The 26,862-nt window shown below is 39.7% G+C and overlaps 1 protein-coding gene across 4 annotated transcripts in view; it reads right to left on the minus strand.

The window, feature by feature from the left end:
* ESRRG (estrogen related receptor gamma) overlaps positions 1 to 19,506 on the minus strand; it is a 597,265-nt gene extending 577,759 nt beyond the window's left edge. Inside the window, exon 1 of one of the 4 annotated variants that reach the window (XM_023203728.2) lies at positions 19,393 to 19,506. The gene's annotated coding sequence lies outside the window, so the exon portion shown is untranslated. Of the gene's footprint in view, positions 1 to 6,648; positions 6,790 to 7,933; positions 8,086 to 19,392 lie in introns of those variants that run through there. The other 3 variants (XM_023203736.2, XM_023203732.2, XM_023203727.3) reach the window with 3 other exon arrangements.
* Positions 19,507 to 26,862: the final 7,356 nt, after the last annotated feature.

Raw genomic sequence — 26,862 nt, forward strand, 5'->3', positions numbered from 1 at the left:
TAGCTCACAATATTTTAAAAAATCAATTAAGAGAAGTAAAACTTATTTTAAAATAAAAATCATCAAATAGTATTAAACACCTAGTATTCTAATACATATTACTCTAATTTATGTCTATATTTGCAAAAGTACAACAGGACTTTAGAAAATCTCCAAAGTTAATTATTATTATTATTTGTTTATTTGAGAGAAATCTCACTCTATCGCCCAGGCTGGAGTGCAGTGGCATGATCTTAGGTCACTACAACCTACGCTTCCCAGGTTCAAGCAATTCTCCTGCCTCAGCCTCCTGAGTAGCTGGGATTACAGGCATGTGCCACCAGGTCTGGCTAATTTTTGTATTTTTAGTAGAGACAAGGTTTCACCACATTGGCCAGGCTGGTCTTGAACCCCTGACTTCAGGTGATCCACCCCACTTTGGCCTCCCAAAGTGCTGGGATGACAGGCGTAAGCCACCACTCCTGACCAATGTTAAAATCTGAAAAAGCAAAATAATGCTTTTCACATTGTCTGTCCTCACATAAATGTACCTATACTTCTTTCTCTCCATACCTCTTTCTATGTCTATATTTTTACATGAATCTCTGTCTCAAAAGGTAGCAAAGTAGAGTAGAAGAGTTCACTTGATTCGAAGGTAAAATACCATAATGTAAATCTCAATTCCACTATTTCTAGTTGTGTTACCTTGGACAAAATAATGTCTGAAATGGAGATGATGATACCAGACAGTCTACTTCCAGAACTGGTGAGCTGTTAAATGAGAGACACCTACTTATGCCTTTCTCTTTCTTTCCTTCTCTTCACTTTCTCTTCTTCCTCCTCCTCCTTCTTCTCCTCATTTTCCCATTATTCTTGTCCATCACTGTCATTTCTTCTTTTCCATAAACAGAATTAAAGTTGAGTTCTGTGATATTTCTGTGATTATTCAATAGCAAAATTAAATTGCTTTTTATTGCGATTGCCATCCATGTTTCTGCTATGAGACTTTTGAATACCCTAGAATAAATGCAGTTATGTATTCTGTCTCTCTTTCATTGCAAAAAAACGAAAAACAAACAAACAAAAACACTTTTCCCACAAGCCCTGCACATTTTCTCTAAATTAATGAAGCAATATGTATATAGGTAGGAAGTTGATGAATTTGAGACTTGGCTCTCTCACTTATTAGTCTGTGTGAACTTGGGCAAGTTTCATCACTTTTTGGGGGCTCAGTTTTCTCATGTATAAGATAGGGGTAACAATATCTATCTGATGAGAGTGATGAGAGAATTATATCAATTAAGATACCGGTAAAACAGATAGCCTAAGGCCTGGTTAAATGGTAAGTGAACAATGAGGAGCAGATATTATTATGTTAAAGTTAAAAATCAGTTTTATGTATTAATGGCACCATGACTAACTTCGATATTGGCAATTTGTAGGGAGAAGTTCAAAATAGATGCTGTCCCATCAAATAGCTTGGAGACAGAAACCTCCACTAATGACTAATACTCACTGAATGCTTACTGTATGCCAGATGTCTTCTTGGTAATCTACATGTGTTCACTCATTTCATCCTCACAACAATCTGATGAAGTGGATACCACTATTATTTCAATTCAAGATGAGGAAAGAGAGATGAAGAGTAGTTCAGTTGCTTCCCTGCGTCATCGCAGATAGATGAGCCAGAATTCAAACCCCTGGGGTCTAGTTCTAGAGCTATGATGTAAAGCATGTTCCAAAATCATCTTCCTCCAGGAAAGATGGCATCTTCTAAATCAACTGGTATGTTGCCAGTAATTTGTGACCAGTAATAAAGTACTGGAGTCTGCTGATTGTTTTCTTTTTAATTTAAATGGGTGCAGTTGCACTTATAATGTCATTATTCATGCTCAGTAGCATTCTGATTTCCTCTCTAGTGTAGAAAAGAAAGCAGTGTAATCCAGGCTAAAGCTCTGGAATGACTGAGTCCAGTGCTCATCTGTGGTATGTGCCTGTCACCCATCAGCATCAGCATCTCTGTCATCACCACCACAGTTATCATCACCACCATCGTATTATTATGTATTGATCACTCTATGCCAGGGATGTGGTGATTCTTCACATATGTTTTCTGTATGTGTGAATAAAATGTTGAAAACCACTGAGCTACACCATTCCAGAGGCATACTTATAAGACTTTTCTCATAATTCTACCATATACCACTGACCTGAAGAGGGAAAGAAGAGTACGATAATATTACTGGTATTTATTTTGTGTTAATCACTGGAATAGGCATTTTAAATATATAATCTTATTTAATCCTCAAAATAGGCCTAAAATATAGACATTGTAGTTTTTTTAACCCCAGCTTTACAACAAAGGCAACCACTGCTCAGAAGGGCTAAGCATCTTTCCCAAGGATTGCAGAATTTTGAAATTATAGCTTCAGGATTTGAACCAGACCTATAATGACTCTTTTGAGCAGTCCCCTTAAGATAGTTTTACTATTTTCTAAACTGGGTGTGTGTGTGGATTTTTTTTTCTCCTATGACACAAGCTGTCTCTTTTGCTATCTATTTATTAGAAAGCAGAAGCTCTCAATAAAGTACTAGATTGAGAATCTGAAATCGCAAGTCATAGCCCTGGTTTTGCAGCTCACGTGTTGTGTGGGCAACTTATTTATCTATTAAAAAAAGGAGTTTCAGCTCTAACCTGCTACATGCTATGATTTCTCTTGAAAAACATAACAAATACCCATTGTAATTCATATGATATCCAGTCATATGATATCTCCCAAGGGCATGTTCTCTGCCCTTGCGAAAGAAGATTTTAGAGAGAAGCCCACTGCACTGATATGCTTGTTGACTGGAGCATCAGACAAGGGTGGTTAAAGAGAAGGTTGGCTGGGAAGTGTGAGAAAGTCATCCACCTTGCAGCTGTCCCTGCCTGAATAGTACCATGGCTAAATAAGAGTCTCTCTCTAGAGATCTCTGCTGGCACCTTGTCTTCATTCCTTTCTGGACAAAAAAAAAAAAAAAAAAAAAAAAAAATCCTCATGAAGAATGTATTGCCTTCTACATGCAACTGCCAAAAACCCAACTGTAGGCAAAATCCATCTGACAGAATCTCTTAACTGCTTTGATTCAGTTCTTAAAGGAGATTAGTTGTTGGAAGGTCACAGAGAAGCCATCCTACTGCACATTGCAGCTTGGGGTTTCAAAAGCTTTCACTACTAAGGGGATCTCCGTGCTTGATGCCCCTTCTCTCCATGCCGCTTAATCAATGAATCAACAAATAGTTACTGAGCAAGCCTTCCCTGGGGTCTGCAGGTCACTTCAGATGTGGCTCTCCTGTTCAATAGCAGGAGAAAGAAAAACGGATTTTTCTTACTCCTCTTAAAGTTTCCATTTATAAAACCAGAGATGGCATCAAAAGACTGTGGGTCTCCCTCATTTTTCATTCCCTGAACCCTCCGATTCACAAATAAAAATGAAATGTTATGTAGCTGGGACATTATATAAGAGCTGGAAGGGAGGAAGGAAAGAAGGAAGAAAGAAAAGGAGGAAGAAAACAAGGAAGGAAGGAGGAAGAGAGAAAGAGAAGTAAAGAAAAGAGGGAGGGAACAAAAGGGGAGGGAAGAAAAGAAGGGAGGGACAACAGGAGAGAAGAATGAAAGAATAAGATCCTTAGATTTCAAGGTCAAAAGACACAGTGAACATGTAGACAATACTCCCAAGAAATATACCTTTGGTAGCATGTACACTCCATACTTACTAGTCTGATCATTATTACTGCTCTTTAGTATATATGATTACCTTTGTGAACCTCTACTTTTAAGCTTTTAGGATTAGAGTAATTATGAATGCCTTTTTTTTTTTTTTTTTTTTAAGACAGAGTCTCACACTGTCACCCGGGCTGGAGTGCAATGGTGCAATCTTGGCTCACTGCAACGTCCGCCTCCCAGGTTCAAGCAATTCTCCTGCCTCAGCCTCCCGAATAGCTGAGATTACAGGTGCCCACCCCACCATGCCTGGCTAATTTTTTATATTTTTAGTAGAGACGGGGTTTCACCATGTTGGCCGGGTTAGTCTCGAACTCCTGACCTCAGGTGATCCACCCACTTCAGCCTCCCAGAGTGCTGGGATTACAGGAGTGAACCACCGCGCCCGGCCATGAATGTCTTTAAGTGTACCTCTGCCTTAACCCCACCAATAGAATCATACATAAAATCTGCATTTAGCCTCAATACACATAGTATCAGAAATTCCAAATATGAAAAAAAAAAACCCCAACTAGCTTTTCTAAGTAATTTGCATGAAAATTTAAAAAACAATGAATATAAATATTACTTCTAGTTTTTAATAACAATGTTATATAGGGTAAGTGCAGTGGCTCATGCCTGTAATCCTAGCACTTCGGGAGGCCAAGGTGGGAGGATAGCTTGAGCCTAGGAACTCGAGAACAGCCTAGGCAACAAAGCAAGATGCCATCTCTACAAAACGTTTAAAAAATTGAGCCCAGGAGTTCAAGGTTGCAATAAGCTATGATTGTGCCACTGCACTCCAGCCTGAGCAACAGAGAAAGACCCTATCTCGAAAAAAAAAAAAAAAACACACACAAAACTTTTTAAAAGTAAAACACTATACTAGGATACAAAATGCATCACCATCTCCCAAGTGATGAAAGTTACTATGGTGTACAGTTGTCACTATGACAGGACCAAACAATGACGTGAACAGCGTCCTTCTCTGTAAAGCACACAGAGCAGGATTCTACTTGACGATATTTTTCCTCAATCAAAAATACAGTCATCGCTCAGTATCCTTCGGGATTGGTTCCAGGACCCCTGCATATACCAGAGCCTAAACATACTCAAGTCCTGCAATCAGCCCTGCTGAACCCACATATATGAAAAGTCAGCCCTCTGGACATGGGTTTCACATCCCACAAACACGGTAGTTTTGATCGGTGTTGGGCTGTAAAAAATATCTACCCACAAGTGGACTTGCACAGTTCAAACCCATGTTGTTGGAGGGTCAAGATAATAATGAAACCAGCAACAGTTTACTGGACACTTACTCTGCCAGACAGGCTGCTGAATACTTTCCATATGTTATCTCATGTAACTCTTTCAACCAACATTGGAATACATTATTACCCTCACTCTACAGATGAGAATGTGGAAGGTCAGGTAAAGGAAGTCTTTCTGCCTAAAAATCTTAAACATAGTTAGGTCCAGAGCAAAACACCAACCCATGTCTGACTCTGAATATTTTGCTTCATAATCACCCTGTACCTAACACTTCTATTCCTATCTTTCAGCTTGAAGAATCAAGGTAAGGAAAAGTAAAAAAGCATATTTTTATGATATTTTACCCCAAACTCCATTTATACTTGGTGTTCCCACACTTGCTTCAAATTGCTCCTTTCCCCCTGCCAACATTAATTACTAGATTTATTCTTTTATATCTTTTTGATAAACATAGCTGGTATTAGAATAGAAAACACATCATGAGATCACAGTATTAACCATGATATTTTGAAACATTCTTCAGTCTAAGTATGCAATAAGGCTCTCCAACATCTTAAAAAGATTGATTTTAAAAAAGCTTAAATATAAGCACTATGTTAACACTTAGCACTTACAGTTCTAAACAAAGAGTTTGCCAGATAAAATCTGGAGAGTATGTAGAGGGGGCTGATGCTTTTACATTTTATTGAGTTTCTAAATTATAACCCTCATGCTTTTTCATGTTCTGATTGCTTCTATTACAGTAGAGGTATTAATAGAAAAATACACACCTGAAATTCTATCGTTCAGTATGACACCTGTGTATGTACAATGATGCATCTATTCAGAAGAATCTATATGTTAAAAGGAGTTAAAAGAGACATTCTCTTTTGTTCCAGGATGATGCAATTATTTATACCATCTGTATGTGGAAGGAGGTATGGCTCAAGAAACCAGTTCAGGTCTGTTTCACCTTGAAGCTCAGCACACCTAGACAGAGTCTTTTGCTTAAAGTGCCTGTGGTTGCTTGAGACTGTGACTCTGAGCACCTTCATTCCTGCAAGCTGTGTACTGACTAGATCCACCCTCCAAATCTGGATAAAGACACAGCTGTGCTTCTAAGTGTCCCCTTTCCCCCCAACTTTGGCTACTAGACCTTCTTCACTTATTTTTTTAAAATAAGCATAGCAGATAACAGCACACCAAACAAACCATGAGGTTAGCACTTAACACAGATACAATTTGCTCCTTATTATTGGTTGAAGGCAAATTTATGAATACAATCATTTTCACATACTGAAACCACCTTTACCAGAGAAATGCAAATATTATTGTAATATCTGGTCCTTGTAGAACTCAGAAAATATCTGGGTGGACGAAAACCCTGAGATTAGGACACAGCACTTCTCACAGTATGTGCATGTGCTTATTACCATATTGTAGAAGTTGTTTCTAAAGCAAATAACAGTTTTCAGAAAGACTGAGTTTACGAATTAATCTAGAGACTTAGGGAGAGACAGAAAAGACAGTTGTACCATTTAAAGCTAAGGAACGAAATGACCTATTCCTCTTATGTCAAGACTTGAGAACTTCTAGTACACAATTAGCTTGACCTTCCATAAAGGAAGCCCTGAAATACAGACCTCCTTTTTGTTTCTAAAATAAAGGTACTTACCAGTGAAAATCCACAAGTCACCACACTTTGCCCAGAATCACATTGGCCGCCCTTCTCCATGGAAGCACAGAGTGGGACCTGCCAAGTTTGTGGAGATACCTACTTGGGTTGGTTGGAAATAGGTAAGGGGGGAAGAAGGGGCAGAAAAGAAAGACTTTCCCTTTAAAACTGAACAGAAGCTGATATCAAATCACATGACCTTTTACCGTAATTTCTATTAAAATCATTTCATGTCTGGTTGCCTCTGCTCTCCTGGCTCATTTGTATTGTTTACAACAAGTCATTGCACTGGCAGTTAGTGGTGGCTGAATCCATGGTTACCCGTTTTTACATTCACTAGTTAAATGGAATGCAGCTCTGCTGTGGGTTGCAGGGAGCAAGCTCTTAAGAAACCACAATCCAGCTATCAATCAGACTAATCTGAGAGAAAGTAATCTTATAAACATAAGTATTGTTGCATATTAAAAATTGATAGAAAGGGGGCACGGGCTTTTATTGGTTGGAGTTAATTGGAGTTACAAAAGTGGACAAGCCGAGATTTGACTTAGAGCCTCAGAGTGTTCTGTCTGTGGTCTCCATCTGACAGCCATTCACGTTGTGCATCTAAAAAGCTTTCAAGGGTAATACGACCACCCTTGAAAACAAATCCACCACTTTCCAAAATTCTGTGAGCATTTATCTGACCTGAATGTTCTTAGAATCTAAGTAGTGGCTAAATACAGGTTTAACCAGACTGCAATCCTAGCAAAGTAACTTAAACAGTTATATACAAGACAGTAAAACACCAAACAGACAGCACTGGGTAGGATTCAATTAAGACAAAACCTCAGTGGAATGCTCTTTATGAGTAAATTAAAACTGCAAACTAATATGTTTTGAGAGCAAGAACAGTACAAATACATTCTATTGTCCATGAATTTATGTGGTTAATTCTTTAAAAACATTCCCCAAAGCTAACTTGTTTCTCAAGATGGACATGACCAAAAATTACAAATCCTAATAAAAATGTAGAAGTTTTATAGTTTAATGCCCACAGTAATTGTCCCACAAGTCACATCTAAATGCTAAATGAGAACAGCAAATAGTTAAAGCTAACATATTACAACCCCATCTACTGCAAAGTCACTGTATCAGAAGCTAGAATTGATTTGTTTCCTCAGAACGAATTGAAAATGAATGTAACATAACGTCGGAAAAATCCCTCCTGCACTGCTAATCGGATATTGTATAATGGTTGATTGCAGCTTTGCCCTGTACTATTGCTGCCTAAATCATACATACTTACACGTTCTGGGTTCTTCCAAGAGTTTGGTGCAGTTTCAAGGACAAATGTCTTAAGGAAGCCTCTCTACTGTGCAGCAGGGAGCCTAGCTCGGATCTGATGACAAGAGCACAGTGCTAAATCTGACAACAGAGAAGGAAACTTCCTGTGTGAAGAGGAGATCTTGGAAAGTCTCAGGGTTAAAAAGGCTGCTCTAAATGTGCTGGTTGATTTGCTCTCCGGTTGTGTATACACAGTAGCAGCTGATCTGTGTTTGCAGCCCTGCAGAAAGGAACCTTTACTGAAAACCAATGGCATCACATTTCAGCGGAGCTGGTGCCAAGTGCTGGAGAGCAGAGCAACCTTTGACAACTTCACACGATTCACCCCAGCAGACTCACCACAGGTCAGAAAGGAATGTGGAAAGTATCTCCCCACCAGGTTTCATCTCAGGTATGTTAGCGCAGTCCCTGAGAAACCACACACTGTTACTGGTTGGATTCTGACAACAGTGTAAGGTATTCTCGGGACTTCTACGTAGTTCCTGTCTCTTCTGTCCTGACCTACAGTGTACTATATTTTAACAGAAGCTTTAAAATTAATCAGGATTTTTAAAAATGTATTTTCCTCTGCTTCTTATAGAAACCTTTGTATGTAAGGTTCTTCTGTTATTCCTCAGAAATAAACTGAGGACAAAATGATGTAAGATAGGGTAGCCTGGTATCAACTTCTGCATTCTGTCTCCCAATGCAGAGGCTGGAGTTTTACCATTACCGTGTTGTCAGGGGCCATTTTAGTATTGTTCATTAGAAACGGGGGATGGCTGCAAAACTTCACTCCAACAGAACCAACTATTGTAATGAGCTATAGGGATGTTAGGAACAGACAAGCAATTAAGAACATGAAATATTCCACTGTTCAGCAGTGGAATCACCTTCTTTATTATCATCCTTAACATGGAAGACAGTGAAAATTCTAGACCTTACCAACTCTAGTAGTGAAAGTTAAGACAGAATAAGAGACAGAAAGAGAGAGACAGAGACAGAAGGTAGGGGCGACTGCTGGTGGCAGTAACAAACTTAATCCAAGTCATTGGTTAACCACTTCATTAACTGTGAGTTCCTCACTGCCCTTCCTTTCTCTTCTGTCTCTATGACAAGTCCAGGTTATGGTATATTATATGGTATTTTTCACTATTGTGCTTTTTACTTCAAAGGGCAGAAATCAGAACTGACAGTTTAACAAAAGGCCACGTTAAATGTGTCAGGCAGCTCAGGAGAATGTTCCCCTACTTATCTGAAAGCCAACCCAGGAGCTGCCTGGGCAACTGGTGAATTATCCAAGGTCTTTGTTTTTCATTCTGGCCACACTATTGTTCAGGAATAATGATAATTCTCTTACATCTGAGAGTCCACATAATGTAATGAATAGACTCCGGGCTCTGGTGCCAAGTAGATCTAACTTCCTATCTCTACCACTTTCTACCTACATGAGGTTGGAGGTTGCTTAAAAATCTCTGAACTTCTGTTATCTCATCTGTGAAATGGAGACACTACATCTACTATACACAATTTTTTTGTGAAGTTTTAAACAATAACACATGTCAAGGGCTTACCACAGCGCCTGGCATGCATGCATTTACAAACATTTACTGAGCCTCCTCTCAGAGCCAGTCACGGTGCCAGACACTGAGGGCACAAAGTCAGTTAAGACATGGTCTCTACCCTCAAGTGCAGTTCCACAAGTGTTACGTATTTCCTCCTTCCCTCCTATAATTTGTGCAGTCTCTGTTTAAATGCTCTGTTTCATTTGATCCTTCCAATAGTCCTGTGAGATAGATGAAGCTACACCCAGCTTACAAATGGGAAAACTTTGGCTTGAAGCGATAGGGGTCACACAGTTGGTAAATTGCAGCCTAAACATCAATCCAATTTCTCTGATTCTGTCAATCTGTCAAGTACTCTTTAAGGTATGTGTGTGTGTGTGTGTGTGTGTGTATACATATATATGTGTGTGTATGTGTAAATACACATGTATATGTGTATGTGTATATATATATAAGGTATATATATATATGAAGTGACCACATAGCATTCATATTTTGCCTTATTTGATATTATACTTGTTATCTTCACAGTGTCACATACACATATAACGCACTTCCCTGCAGGCAGCATAAGTCCCTTAAAGAGAGGCACTATATCTTAAAATTACTTTATATTCTCAAACAGACCTAGCATGACGTTAAAGACATTACCTGTTTAATAAATTTTCCTAAATTGAAAAAAAAAAACCCTCAAGTTGAGTCAATTTTACTATCCAAAATCACCCTCACAGAAACCTGGACCCCTTCAGTAAATGATGGTTTGGAGGTTATATGTGGCCTTCCCGTGCTCTTGCTGTCTGTGTCATTACTTCCAAATAATTATATACATGTCAAAGTTCTTAACACTGACTCATCATCAAACTCCCTGAAGATAATTTTCTTCCTTTCTTAGCACATACCCTGTACATTGAAGCCCTGATGAATTTTGGTAAGAGTGATTAAATATTTACTTTCTAATTCAAGCCTGACCTGAAGATATCTCTTGATCTCTGGGTCCACTCCAGTTTCTAGATTTTGTTTGGTTGGTTGGTTGGTTGGTTGGTTTTTGTTTTTTGTTTTTTTTTTTTTGTTTTGTTTTGTTTTGACAGGGAGTCTCGCGCTGTCGCCTAGGCTGGAGTGCAGTGGCGCTATCTCGGCTCAACCCAAGCTCCGCCTCCCGGGTTCACGCCATTCTCCTGCCTCAGCCTCCCAAGTAGCTGGGACTACAGGCGCCCGCCACCTCGCCCGGCTGATTTTTGTATTTTTATAGAGACGGGGTTTCACCGTGTTAGCCAGGATGGTCTGGATCTCCTGACCTCGTGATCCGCCCGCCTCGGCCTCCCAAAGTGCTGGGATTCCAGGCGTTAGCCGCCGCTCCCGGCCCCAGTTTCTAGGTTTAACAGTTCACAAACTGTAGAATTCTGTTGATCATTATCTTTTAAATCAAAGCACAGCATCCAGCAATCTTGAGTAGAGTTTGCTTTTTATACATATATAATCTATACAAATAGCTCGAATTTCTTAAATAATTATAGATCTACTGCTTCATTTTATGCATTAAAATGTAGACCATTTCTGATGAAAGAATTGATTAGACATTTATCGGTGAATTACAGATAAAAATATTCTTTTTTTTTTTTTTTTTCAGACAGAGTTTCGCTTTTGTTGCCCAGGCTGGAGTGCAACAGCACAATCTCTGCTCAGCGCAACCTCTGCCTCCCGGGTTCAAGGGATTCTCCTGCCTCAACCTCCCAAGTAGCTGGGATTACAGGCATGTGCCACCATGCCCGGCTAATTTTGTATTTTTTTGTAGAGATAGGGTTTCTCCATGTTGGTCAAGCTGATCTCCAACTCCCGACGTCAGGTGATTCGCCCACCTCGGCCTCCCAAAGTGCTGGGATTACAGGTGTGAGCCACCGTGCCTGGCCAAAAATATTCTTAAAAGACATGTGTATAGTGTCTAGAACTTGGATTTCAACTAATGTATTACATTCATTAGTTCTTTTTGTTTGGTTGGTCGGCATTTTTTAGAGATGGGGCCTTGTGATGTCACCCAGGCAGATCCCAACTCCAGGCCTCAAACAATCATCAAGCCTCACCCTCCCAAGTAGCTGGGATTACAGGTATAAGCCACTGGACCCAGCACTTACTGTGTGCATTAGTTCTAATCTTATACCCTGGGCATCTTTTAAAATAGAATTTATAATACTCTTTCTAAGTATTTACTACCAAACAATGATTCCTTCAGCCTTAACAAAAATCCAAGAAATTTAGATTAATAGCAACGTCATGGCAAAAGTACAGATGACAGGCAATATTTGAGATAAAGAACACAATTACTGAATACATTGTTTTTGTTTCCAAAGTCAGTCACTTGTTTGTTTAGACAAGCTGTGGCCATCTGTAAGGGAAAGTAAATATGCTCAAGCACTGGCACTGCATACGTTAGAATTATCAGGCTTGCTACCATCTTCGATGTCCAGCTGCCCAGCTGCCCTGCAACTACGTCAGGGAGAAACTAGCAGTTGCCCAGCAACTACTTCCTGCTTGCTCTCTGAAGTACCTCTCTGAAGTACCAACCACCATGCTTGTTCTACAGTGGACAAGAAATGTACCAACCAAAGACCACTCTGGAGCTGAGCAAATTCACCTCAGAATGGTCAGATCTTTTCAGCACAGAGAAATGGTGCACCCAATGACTCGTCTTCACCACCTGAAACCAAGGAACTTTACCGTTTATAAGCACTTTTATACCCAAGAGTCTGATTCAACTCTCATATCCATCTTGAGAAGCAGATGCTTTTATTATTCATATTTTTATAATTATAAAGGTTCAAAGAATTAAATAATTTCTCAAAATCATACAGGCAATAAGTGATCCAGTGGAGATTTTGAAATGAGAGTTCTAATTCCAAAGCCTTTTCTCATAACACACTGTCCTTTCCCTTCAGGGGATATGTGCACACACTAGTTTGCCTCTTTTTCCTTTTGGCTTCACATCCCACAGCTCAGTTAAATACAGACAAAGCTATTCCCCACCCTTATCCCCACCCCTCACCCCTACCCCCCGCTATACACAGCTCACCCTCTTCTACATCCAACTGCTTCCATTTTTTCTTCTCTCACAACTTGGCCAACTATTTCAGAGAATAGCTTTTTTTCCGTCTCCATTTTTCCTCACTCCCCCTGTTCAATGAATTTAGGTGCCAAAAGCCACATCTTATCACAAGTGATAAACTTAGAAGTATTGCTAATATTTCAGTATATCAGGGAAAGAAAAGTCATATACTTTGCAACCAGCCTCAAAAAGTCCCGAAAGTTTCTAAGAATCTCTTTCAAATACTCTGCAATCGTTTCTGTCTCTTTTAAACTTCCTGTTATATGTGCGTTCTTTTAAACATCAACCATTGCAAATCTAGATAAATAATAAACTATCATTCTGTTTTACTGCCTTTGTATTCTGTTTATTACTTGTATCATAATAGAACTGTTATTTACATTTTGTTCATCACTGATAATATACTATTTCACTCCAATAAGTAAAAATGGGCTTTTATGGTCTAGCCTAGGAAAGTAATCAGCATTTAAGATTGTTTTCTGCAGGACCCAAAAAAAGTTGTTTTAAATATCTAATAATTGATTTACAATGAAAAAATTGTAATGCAAACCAGACTCTAAATTTCATGAGGCTTTCATTCCAAAACACAGATACTGAGCTCATTTACTACTCTGTATACTAATATTTCTAGTCAGGGCATAAGGCCATACTTAAGTAAATAGTTAGTTTATAGAATGGAAATAAATAGGCATATGATGAATTGATTGATTCATTATCAAACATTCACTAAACTCAGAATCTCAGGGGTGGAATAAGTTGGAGACCATCGAGTCAAACCCCTTCATTTTAGAAATGAAGAAACAAAGGTTCACTACTGCCCTCTGATGAAGTGGGTAACTAGCTTATACTACAAACCCAGCTTAGCACCATTTTGAGTGACCTTTAGCTGAGGACTGACATGCGCTGGTATGCACATTAGCTACAAGGAGCACAGTTGTAACTTTGAAGGTGATTGGGCCAAACCATCATCAGGTATTATATCCTGATTCTGCAACCTTAGGAAAATAAATGTTCATACTAAATAGAAAATGAATTTCTAATAACTGAATTAAACTGTTCATCTAAATAGCCAACTTCAGATTTCTCTCCACACATAATAACTTGGAAAAATATATAGCCCGTGTTTACTATAGTACTATAGCTACAGTCTCTAAGAAAAGCTATAACTCGCTAACAATTTTCCTGATTTATGTTTGAAAACATACAGGGCATGAAATGATTTCTGCAACCTTACATTTTCCTCAAGAACACTGGTGAGCAGAAGATATATTCCAAAAATCATGTGGGATTGCTTGCTACGTCTACTTCTTTCATAGAAATGTATGATAAGCAATTATACATGCTCCACCAAAAAAAAGTCATTAGGTTTTTTCCCCATTAAGTGAGGAAAGAAGAAAAATGGAAGAATGGATAAAAACAAACAAACAAGCAAAAAAAAAAAAAAAACCAAGAAACAAGAAAGAAAGAGGAAGGAAGGGAGGGAACTGTGACAAAAGGACCTATTTTCAAATAATGTTTACAATGTAAAAACTGATTGCCTTCTTAAGGAAGAAAGTGCAATAAATATTCTTCTAAAGAACAGCTTGTAGATAATGTATGGTTATAAACTGTAACTCACTACAGAAATGTTAGTTATTCTTGTTGTTAGTATTTAACATATATGGAAATTTGCTTACAACCTGTAACTGTGCTAATAAAAATAGGTATTTGTGAATATAAATTATACTGGTCATAAAATCAGACTTATTAATCTAATATATCTTAGAATGAGATCAAATTTAAACGAACCACTCTGTAACATAGATATCTGGAAACATTGTTTATATATTCTATTCCATTAGTATCTATCAGAATAGGAATGCAAAAGTTTTGCTATACATCACATAATGTTGGCAACCTGAATTTAAATCTTCAAACCAGTAAACAATCGCTGTCAGGTATGCATATTTTCCAAGTTAAAAAAAAAATTGTTTGTATCGGAAATGTAAAATGAGCAAATTCATTCGTTAACATCCTTTTAAGTGTCCAGGTTATTTATTTTAGCAGAGGCACCATCAGAAACAGCCATATAAGTAAATAAAATATCTTTGACTCCCCAGTATCTTGCATTTTACCACAGGTGTTCCAAACACATTCAACCTTTTTTGTGTGTGTGATAACTATGATCATTATCTTGTTTAAATGAACAAAGTATCCTTCATAATAGAAATATAAATAAAGGCCTGATTTAAAACTATAAATGATTATTCTTCACAACTATAGGTATCATCAAGCATAATATTATAAATACACCAGTAAACATCTGTATATGGTATACATGTCAAAGAGGAATGGGAGATGAGATTTATCCTCAGTACAGTGCAGGGGGCAAGGTAAGGAGAGAGTGGCCTTTCACAATGGGTTGTGAATCAAGGATGAGTAAATGAATGGTATCTAATCTCCAAGAAAAAGAAAATTTCCTTCTCTGTGTGATAGACATAAAGAGTTGCAATAATTTCACAGAAATTTTTATCAGGAACATACTACCAAGAATTTTTGCTTCAAGGTTTGCAAGAATTTTTCTGGTTCTCTGAACCATAAGGCTGTGTGTATTGACCTCTATTTCAAAAGGCTGTATTAGTTTCTGCAATCATCTCTTAAAAGAAGGCCCACTGGGCTCTGGCTCTCCCTTTTGGCACCACCACTTATTCCAATACAAAAATCGTATTATAAATTAGGTTCAAAATTATCTAAAGATTGTTCTGGAGAAAGATTTTTTTTCTGTCTTTCTTTTTCTTCTTTTTTTTTTTCAGACAAAGCCTCCCTCTGTCCCCAGGCTGCAGTGCAGTGGCGCGATCTCGACTGACTGCTGTCTCCGCCTCCCGTGTTCAAGCCATTCTCCTGCCTCAGTTTCCTGAGTAGCTGGGATTACAGGTGCACACCACCACACTCAGCTAATATTTTATTTTCAGTAGAGACAGGGTTTCACCATGTTGAACAGGGTGGTTTCGATCTCCTGACCCTGTGATCCACCTGCATCAGCGTCCCAAAGTGCTGGGATTACAGCCGTGAGCCACCATGCCCAGCCGAGAAAGATCTTTAAACTCTCCTACAGCACCACACTCTCATCCACTAGCATGAGAGGGTGAGAACACGTAGAACTTACTTAGAATTATTTGCTCTGATTCCTAAAGCCCACTTACTCTACTGGGATGGCAGTGCCAACCTAAAAACTGAATTGCAAAGCCAGATGATTTCACAGCTTTAACAAACTGACAACAAAGTGACAAGAGAAAACCTCTTCCTTTGCACAGGAAGCCCCAGTACATTATTTTGACTTTATAAAGATATTTTAAATGAATTTTAAAAAATCACAATATTATGAAACTTGATAATCATTACTTCAAAACGACATTCTCTATTGTTCATGGAAAATTTTTCAGTTGATTTTGTCATACTCATGGTTCAATTGAAAGATTCACCAGCCGCTCCCTGGAGAAAAGTGAAGATCTGCATTTAAATGGATATGTAGTATTTCCAAAAGCACAGTACCTAGAAGGCCGATACTGTCAAGGTTTTTCAGTAAGAATAACTCAAATTGTATTAGGTACATTTCAATGCTGTAGCTATCCCCATTTCATAGGGCTCAAATTATATCCATAACGTTCTTTTCCTCTGTGCATTCTTCATAATATTGTCTCGAAAAGTTTAAATTAAAGCTTGTTCCATCACAAAGTCCTCGCGCTGACAACAAACAACTACTATTGTACGCATCATTTCTGATGCGTACAGAAAAAGACCACAGAAGATAGCTTGGCCAGAAATGTTAAATAATTGAAAAGTATAATGACTTAATAGAGTAGTAAGCTTAGTTTACAATGCAGCCAATTTAAAGCCATAAAAATACTGTGTAAAAATTTTATCTTGTGGTTGACCATTACATATCCTATCTATTATTCAAAAGTATCTCAACAGCGTTTTTCTTCATTAATGTGGCTTTTGGCATTTCCCTCAAAATCTTTCTATTCCCAGATTTTTCCAACAATTTTGAAACAAATACAGAATTTCTATATTATATCATAAATCCCCTTTACTAGGATAATGACACCTTCAATGCCTAATTGAAACCAATATCATAGGTCAATCTATAAGGCATACTTTAACCTCCTTGGATGATTTGTTTTGCATCTAACAGAGTCAAGCACACAAGACTTTTTAAAAAAAAAAAAAAAAAAAGACTAAATCTACTTGTATTGACACATCTGTAAACAAAAGAAGAACTTCATAATAACCCCTTTCCTATGACACACTCATCCAAGGATTTGTCTGCATTGGAAAATGGCATAGGGCATCAGAAAAGTTTTGTCTTGACTGTTCAGCTAAGGTGCATAGCATGTCTGTGCAGAAGAAAAAAGAGACACTTAGGATCCATTTCAAACATAAGCCCATTACCTCTGGCAGGCTCTTGCTAAAATTCTAGCTGCAACTGAAATGTCCCTGTAAACAAGGGTACTGAGAACAGCCCTAGATATTCCTCTCCACAACACTTTCCTAGGAGCCCTTCAGCTGTCTGCCGGGTTAGTTATACCTTATCTTGCTGCACTGCCATTCTCATGCTGATTCACATTCAGAACTCAAAATGAAAGATGAAATATCTTGAAGATCACTTAATATTGAAATACTGTTGCGGTAATAAGTGGTGCTCAGTCAGAGACGGGGACATGACACTCTCTTGGTAACCTTTTAATTTCTGGAAAAATTGTACAGAATAAATTGCGCAGCACACACGGAAACCTAATCGATTGATCTGCTCTATTTTGTTAAAGCAACACCCATCACAAACTCCCCTGGCTCCCCAGGCAATTCCCGGTAAAGAAGACCAGCAGGTTTCAGTATATACCATGCACGAGGACTTCGATGCTATTTTGATTTATTAAAGAAAAGGAACGATCTTCTATCTACATTCATCACCCCAGTCAATGGACAGTTTTATGTGCTGTATGATACCATTCTCGATATACACACGTTTAATTCTACTTAATGCAAGTTTGAAGAGTTATGAGAGTTGCTTTAGTAAGAATAACAAGGCCATGCATAACAGACAAATGTATGCTTAAAAGATCATCCAGGCCTGCTTCCTCATATACTTGATTTTTTTTCTATTTGAAGGAGATGAAACCCCATCAATGTCACTTCATCTCCATCAGTGTTTTCATGTCTCTTCTTCCTGTCAGGCATTTCTCAGCTCGGATTTGAGAAATGTTCAAATTTCCCTCTCTTTCCCACAATGACAGAACTGTTTCTCAGGTTGGTTAACTCATTTTTATAACATCAAATCTGCTGGACAGGAAAAAAAAAAAAAAAAGAGAACCCTGAAACCACTCCTCAATCCCATTTTTCTGTCTTTTTCTCTAAGACATTTCCGACTCTTTTTCTCTCTCCTGCTGCTTCTGAATTTGGGCATTTTCCAAACACACTCCCCTATTTGGTCTTTGGGCAGCGTGAGAAACAAACGAGAGTTTCTCTTCAAAACTAGACCAAGTCATTCAGCTGCTCTGAAACATACTTCACAACATCCGCAGGTCTCTTGATCCTGACTTAAAGTATTAAGCAGGAGTGTTTTGAAAGTAGTAGGAGGTCATATGGACCTAACACCTTCTCTTAACCCACATGCTGAGAATTTCTTTTTTTCCTGTCTTTTTTTTTTTTTTTTTTTTTTGAGAGAGAGAAAGAGAGGGTGCTATTTTCAACATTGCCCTCTGGTTTATGTTAGTGAAATCATTTGATTTCTGTGTGTGTCTGTGTCTTATTGCACGGCCACTGGTTCTGGTACTACAACACAAACATAGCAAACGTGCTTTCCTAACATAAGCAGACCCATGTGGCAATTCACAACATAACCGAGGCAAGCACAATAAATAAACACATACATAATCATTCCACAGCACTGAGGCATGCGGGGGTTTCTCCAGGCCCTTCCGGACTCTTCCAGAATTGCTCATTAAGATTCTGAAAGGGGGAGGGGGTGCAGCTTGGAAAAGGTTGCCGGAAGGGAAGAGAAAGGGAGGAGGGGAGCTTTGCCCTCTGTGTCTTTCTGTCTCTGAGACTCTCCCATCACCAAACAAGGGGTGCAGGGGTCTATCCTGCAGAGGCTCTAACAGACTTGAGGGGTAGAAAGAGGTAGACGGTTTAAAATAGTTAAATGATGATCGGGTGACCTCCGTGCAACTTCAGCGACTCCCTCGGGAAGGTGAAAGGGTTGGGGAGAGAGAAGGGAGGGAAAGAATCGTAGAGGACAGGAGGGAGACACCTAGGACTACAGCAGCAGCAATCACCAGAAGGATTTTCCAGCCCATGACAGCAGTCCTCAACTCCTGGCACCACCCTCTCCCCAACGACCCCTGCTCCGTATCCCCTCACCCTAACCCCTCCCGTCCCAGCGCCCTAACTCTGCCCTCACTCTTTGCCACTTTACCAAGCACTGAAGTCTCTATCCAGGAAGGGGGATGGGAGGGGTGTTTAAAGAACAAATCTAATTGCAATTAGAATTTATCTGTGTCTCCAGCACACACGCTGACAGTTTTGCAGTCATGGTAAGGCAAGTCTACAAGAGGTGGGCAGTACTTATGGTTGTGTTATTGAGGGAGGGGTTGCTTTTTTTTTTTTTTTTCCAAGAGACTCTAAGCAAGTGAAGGGGGAAGGGGGTAGCAATCTAGATTTCAACCAGGACTGCAAATAAAGAATGCCCCAGATGCAAATGTCTGTCTCCAGATGTTGATGATAAGGATTTGGACCAGTTACCTTGGCAGGGTCAGAACTGCAGCAGGTTAATCAGGTGAGTCGTCGGGGATTTTAAAGAAGCCGAAGCCGGTTTCTTTGGCTATGAAAGTCTACAAAACCCCCATGCAGGAACATTGCACATCTTACACACGCCTCCTTTAACTGGGCTCCCGCGACCTCAGCAGGCGAGGGGGTGCTGGCCGGCCCGCCGGTGGCAAGGGCACAGCCCCCCGCTCTGCCCCCGCGGGCGCGGGGCCGGCCTGGCACCCAGGGTCCGCGTCCCGAGCGGCTGTGCACTCACCGAGCCGGGCTGCGAGGGGCAGAGGGGCGCCCGCGGCTAGTCGGAGCGCCAAGGCGCCTCCCTTTTCTCTTGGTAGCGTCGGTCCGCACTCCCTGTGACCCAGGACGTCATGATGCCTGTCTGTTTTCTCAATGATAACTTGGCAGAAGAAGAGAGAGGCTGCCAGGTTCTCCTCGGGTGGTTACGTGGTATGTGCACGATTCTGTTTGCATGCGTTTCTCTCTCTTTAAAAATAAATATCTATATTTTTCTAAAAAAAAATTCCCGGCACTGTCATGATTTGATTGCATTATTGCGTTTGCATAATTGACGCCTCTGGGTGTGTATATATGTGTGCATATGCGTGTGATTTTTTTCCCCTTTAAATCCTGCTGCTCCTGCCGCCGCCGCAGCCGCTGCAAACGGAAAGCAAGCATGCGTTCATCTTTTGTCTTTCATTTTACCTTCAGGGTGACATTCAGTGCCAACTGCTCCCTTTTGACCGTCGCCAATCCCCGCCTGGGCAAAATAAATTTGAAAAACGTGGGGGGAGGGGAAGGAAGAGTCCCCTCAGCCCGAATGCTGGGGTTTCCATTCCTTCTGCTAGGAATCCCAAACCTACCCAACCCACCTCCCAACCCTGAAAAACCATTTTCCCTTCTACCCACCGGGCCCAGGCAGAGAATCGGCACCAAGACAGCGAGGAGCATCCACCCAGGGCCAGACACTCATGTTCGCAGCTCGCACTTGCTGACTTGCATCTCTCAGTTGCATTCCCGGTGTGTAGGCCTCTCACAACTGGAGCTATTTTTGTTTCCCAGAGATGTTCTTTAAAGCCTTTTAAAAATGGGGAGGGGGCAGGGAAGAAAGAGCAAGAGACAAATAGAGAGAAAGAGACCCAGAGAGAAGCCCAAACCCCTAGTTGAGAAACTCAGCTGACACATCATAAAATCTGGGGGGTTCCGGGCATCTGGCCCACCAGGCGAGTCTGGACGGGCAGGAAGGATAACTAGGTTTTGTTTAACTCATTCTACAACAGCAGGAAAACTTTTTTTTTCAATACAAAGATGTTATTGCTAATTATTCACTGTATTTGTCATTTATATAATTATGCTCAGAATCAGCAGGAGTGGTCTCAAGAATAATCCTTAACGTTTATTTCTGAAAATATGAGAATGCATTTTTAGATGGTGTGGCCACATGACAGGTAAAGCACAGATTACTTCTTTTTCTAATGTTTACTTTGTGTTATTTGTACATTGTCTGGTACGTTTTATGTAGCTTCTCTTAATCATAATGTGTATATTATCCAACATGTGGCATATTCCTGATAAATAAATATCTAGCACCAGGTTTGGCAAATGCTTTGCTCTGCTTTATCAATAATTATCCATTTGGAGTAACAGAATGTTTAGGAATTTTTATTTTCCCCGAACCTGTAGTTGACCTTTGTCACCATCATATATTGGTGGAGTAACCAACCGTTCCTACTAATTCCAAATTCCTAAAAGATGACAGCAGAGGCCGAGGATGCAAAAAAATTAAGCACGAGGAAAGTTTTGAATCTGAAAAGCACAGCCGATTGAGATAAAAACTTTTGAATTCATCCATAATAATCTGCAGCTGCTTGAAGGTTTAAAAATAGTTTACCTATTTGAGAGGCTGGCTAAGTTTAATGAAAACAGCAAGTAACTTGCTAGATCTTTTCCCTTTAGAGTCACAGTCCAAGAATCATTAGCAAATTCCACAGGGAAGTTATTGTAATTATGCAAAGACCAGATGATCTGAATTGGAGAAACTAGACTAAGAGGGTCTGAGGACTATTGACTGATGGCCAGATCCCAAAACTTGACCTGTGTCTCTCCACCTTGACAATTGAACATAGCTTCTCTGGCTCGCTTTGCTTATCTGTCACCTTGGTATGTCTAAAGGATGAATTGGTGCAGTCTTGTCGGGTGCTTAGATGTTACCGGAGTCAAATATGTTTCTAAAGAGGGCAAAGGCCTATTGAGAACGCAAGGAGAGATTACTATAGATGTTATTGGTAACTTTCCAGTGACTATCCAAGAGGTACTCGTTAATATTCAATCTACCAACCTAGTTCTCCAGCTTTTTTACTTATTAACCTTGGAATTGGACCCTTAAAGACTCACCACAAAGCGAAAGAACCATAACAATTTGACGAACTTTAATCCTCTGAAATGCAATTTTGTTTTGTTCTTTTCAGACAAATATCTTCCAGGCTGTTTGTCACCACTCCACATGCCAGTTCAGGCAGCCAAGTGGTTTCCTTCCCCAGGGGTGAGATGTTTGAGCAACTAACAAAGAGTAGAGGCAGCATACCCAAGAACTCTGGGGTTTGAATAGATCCTTTCTAAGCCCAGATTTTCTAAATCCAACTCTGCCTAGGAACCGCTCTCTGTTGCTTATTCAAGTTCAAACTCTGCAGACTACTTTCAAGTCTTTATTTTCTGGCTTCACCCAAAATATAATAGTTAATATTGTTGGAGCATGTTCAATTTCACTTCCCAACCAAACCAAAGGGCATAAAAATGCTTACTAAGGTAGATGGAAGACATAGAAGGCAATGCCCTAAACTTTACTCGTGCTTAGACCTTGTAAATCTAATTAAACCTTCTCAACAGTATGGGAAGGGAAATATTCTTACCCCATCTCTGTGCCAAGAAAACTGAGGCACAGAGAAGTTGAATAATTTGCTCAAAATTACACAGCTGGGGTTCAAATTCAAGTGCCCTGAGGTCTCGCTATCAAGCTGTCTGCTTATCTACCTACCTACCTATTCAACCTTATTTTCAGCTACTGTCATCACTGAGCCATGGTTCAGTCAGGCTGGTCACCCACTGTTCATCTCATACACTCTGTTGACTCATACTGCAATCCCAGTGTCCAAGCATTCAGCTCCCTCTTCACTTCCAAATTCCTTTCTGAACAAATATGCGTTTTTCCCCTTTCTCTTCGGGTGTACCTAACATAGTGCTAAGTACAACACTGGCTCTCGTTAAATACCTTCTGATGCATTAATTGACATAAAATTGCCTTATGGAGATCTAGAATGCCACTTTTCAATTTGACAGAAATTAAAAGTTTTATGTAGCAGAAGTGTTATCCTTTCAGTTGAAGAAATGACAAGCTTATTTCTCCATATTTTAGACAGTCCCTAGAAAACAATTTAGGGAAGCATTCTATGGGGAGTGGGCTGGGTAAGCAGGTATATAATTGCACTACTTGAAAAGCTACTGTAAACTTAATTATTAAGACTTTATAGCTCTTATGAGTCTTTCTCTGCTATATTTTGAATTTTTGACTGTCAAGGTATTACAATTTCCATTTTGAAAGATAGGAAAACAAATAAGGACCCATAGGCAGGAGATATGTGATCTCATCTTGGAGCTGCTGCTACTGCTCGCTGTGTGACCTCTGGCAAATTATTTAACCATTCTGGGTCTCAGTTCCCTAATTGCACACGGAAGGGTTGAACCAATCTCCGAGGTCCCTCCAGTTCCAAGCTTACAAGTATGACACAGGATGTGAGAGAGAAGGAGAGAGAGACAGAATACTCAGCCTGGAGTGAGACTGGTTTTTTTGAAGGATGCGAAAAAAAATGCTGGAGAGCTCAGGTAAAATTAGCCAAGTTTATGCTTCTAATTCCTGTGTAGAGTTAAAGGTAGCTCAGGAGAAAAAAAAAAAAAAGAAGTCCATGCAAAAATATCTTCAACTCTACATTTTCCAGTGGGTCACACCTGTAATCGCAGCACTTTGGGAGGCCAAGGCAGGAGGGCCGAATCAACCCAGGATTTTGAGACCAGCCTAGGCGACGTAATGAGACCCCTGTCTCTACAAGAAATAGAAAAAATTAGCAGGGTATGGTGGAGTGTGCCTGTTGTCCCAGCTACTCAGAAGGCTGAGGCAAGAGGATTGCTTGAGCCCCGAAGTCAAGGCTGCAGTAAGTGGGGATTGCGCCACTGCACTCCAGTTGAGGTGACAGAGTAAGACCCCTGTCTCAAAAAGAAAACAACAAACAAACATAAAAACCCTACACTTTACAAAACTGTCCTTTTTTATATGAGATAAATTATTATTATTGTATTTCTTATTAATAATAAAAATATTATTATTTGAGACAGGGTCTGGCTCTGTATTCCAGGCTGGAGTGCAGTGGCCTGACCATAGCTCGCTGTAACCTCAAACTCCTGGAGTCAAGCAATCCTCCTGCTTCAGACTCTGGGGTAGCTAGGACTACAGGTATGTGCCACCACGCCCAGCTATTTTTTTACACTTTTTTGTAGAGATAAGGTCTTGCTATGTTGTCCAGGCTGGTCTCAAACTCCTGGCCTCAGGCAATCCTCCTGCCTTCACCTCCAGAGTTGCTGGAATTACAGGCATAAGCCACTGCACCCAGACCCCAAGATGAAATTATCAACAACCATGTTTACCAGTATCCTACCATATCAGTCAAAATGTTATTAGTCATTATTCATGTGTGTCCAAAACTTTCTTTCTAACACTATCAAATTGTTGTGTAGACCTAATTTGATATGAATGGATCCAACCTATTTTGCCTGGATGTCTTCAACTCGTGTAGCTTGAATTAAATCATGAAGAACAGAGGTCTACAGAGACTTGGGAGCTAGAATCACAATGAGACTTTTTGCATATTTCCTGTTTGTAACTGAGTAAGCCTGTGTGTTCTTTTCCGTATTTGTCCTCATGTGTTGAACAATTACAACTCATTGACTTTCTCATCAGGTTTTTATTGGGATAAAATGAAGTAGTGGAAATGAGGCAGACTCTACCAAACAACAAAATATTATCATGTCAAGTGTGCCTAATCTTACATCTGAGTTGTGTTTCTGGAAAGTTTACCAAGTTAGCAGAGCATGTAGAGACAAGATTTCAGGTCCCTTGGCTGAGAATCTAAGCTGATTTCTACACATCTTGCTAGTTATAGGATTTCACAAAGTCCTGTAGCTAGTGAAGGGCAGAGTTGAGATGGCTATACAAATAAACTGCCCTCTCCACAGACTATTCTCAAAAGACATGGTACAAACTCTGGGAAAGTAGGCAGCCAATCACAACTCACCCAGGACCAAATTCATTCAAACATCTGTTTAAAATAGAAATGTATATCAAGCCTTTGACAAGAAAACAGTTTCACATGGGTCAAATTCCTTAACCAGGTTTCATTATAGCTCTAGGGATCCATGGATGAATTAAGAAACTCTTGAAGTTGTGGGCAAAGTGTGTGTGTGTGTGTGTGTGTGTGTGTATTGTTCTCAAGAAAAGATCCATAACTTTTGTTGCATTCTCAGAAGGGTGCATGACCCCAAAAAGGTTAAGAACCACTGATGTAAGAATCATTTATTTAAAAACTGAACTTAAAAAAAATAACACATTCATTTAAGCCAAATGTCATCATGGCCACAACATAGATAGTGTATAATAATCACCAGTATTCAGAATGATGGCCTTGAGACACAATAAAAGCCTCAGTCATCAAAGACATTTATTTTCAACGTATTTTACTTAACTGACATGGGAAAATAAATGAGTCTTTTAGAAAGATTTGAATATTGATTTAAAATGAGGTTTCTGCTTTTGCTTAAGCCAGTTAGGCAAGTGTGTGTGTGCTAAGCAAGGTGGATTAGTGTAGAAAAATATGCATTGTTTCAGAAAGCACAGTTAGGAGTACACTGCAGTTGTTGAGGTGGCAAAGAATGGGGGACTGATGCCGGACCATGGCAGTGGGGAGGGAGGAGGAACTGGAGGGATATTTGGCAGGAAACTGAAATCAACAGATTTAAATGTCTGGCTTGGGCAACTGAATTAAAGTGGTAGGATATTAAAGAGATACAAATAAAGGTTTTGGTAAGAAAATAATGAATTTGGTTTAAAATGTTAGATTTAAAGGCCTTTGGAACAACCAGATTCCACTGGTCTTGGGAAAGATTTAGAAGAGATTTATGAAGCATGGTGGCACATGCCTGTAGTCCCAGCTACTTGGGAGGATGACTGCGGCCCAGGAGTTTGAGGCTACAGTGCACCCTGATCACACCTGTGAATAGCCAGTGCACGCCAGCCTGGGCAACACTGCAAGACTCTGTGTCCACATTTAAAACATATTTTTTAAAGAAGACATTTGTGACTGAAGACATTTATTTGGGAATCATTAGTAAATGAGTGATGGCTTAAGCTGGTAATAAAAGTGGGAAAAAATTGTAACTGCAGATGACTTAGGAGAGTCTGAAATAAAGCTACATGTATTTGAATAAGTTCTTATTTTTAAAATATGAAATTATATAACACCCAAGGAAAAATAGTGTTGGTGACTTTAAATATTTATAGACAACTGTATTTCTACCATACATTTCTGAAAAAAACTATCCACCTCAGAATTTTATTTTACATTGTGAGTTTTCTGGAGTTCTTGCATTTCAAGACTCAATTTTCTATTTGAGATAGTGCATTCACTGCCTGGTTTTACAAGGGAGAAAGAGTTTTCCTTGGCAACCAGGTTCAACTGGAAAAAATAATCAAGATGTCACCTGATGCCACAAGCTACCAACTACGTTCTCAGCTATGTGGACCTGCCAGTTGCTGAACCAGCAGAGGAAACTCGGCATCATGGAAAGAACACTAAACTTAGAACAGTTGAGTGTGAGTCTCATTTCTGCCTCTTACTGTGTTTGCGACCCTGGGCAAATCATTCATCTTCCCAGAACCTGGATTTCCTCCTTAATAACCGCCCTAGCATCCTCCAACAATCCTCAGGTAACAATCCTTAGAGCACTGATGTTTAGGAGATTGCCCAAGAAGTGGATTGACTGAACACAATCACATGTTTCAAAAGCCACTTCCTCCAGGATGACGCCTCCCACTGCCCTCCCCATGACAGCCCACTGTGGTTGATCTCTCCTTCCTCTCAACTTCCATCCACACACTGGTATCATGGTATTTATGCTTTAATTATTATTAATATGTCTATCTTTGCTGCCTTTTGTGTAAAAGATGTTTTAGTTATTTTTTTATTCCTAGTGCCTAACACACAGTAGGTGCTCCATAAATGCTAAATGAATAAACAATGATCAAGGAGAACATTTGCCTGCATCTGTTTCAAATCTCTGAAAATGCTTAAGATGAACTGGAAAATGGAAAAAACCTGGGCTAGCCTTACTGCTAGGCCATAGGCTACA

Source organism: Piliocolobus tephrosceles, chromosome 1, assembly GCF_002776525.5.
Source record: "Piliocolobus tephrosceles isolate RC106 chromosome 1, ASM277652v3, whole genome shotgun sequence".
Classification (NCBI taxonomy): Eukaryota; Metazoa; Chordata; class Mammalia; order Primates; family Cercopithecidae; genus Piliocolobus; species Piliocolobus tephrosceles.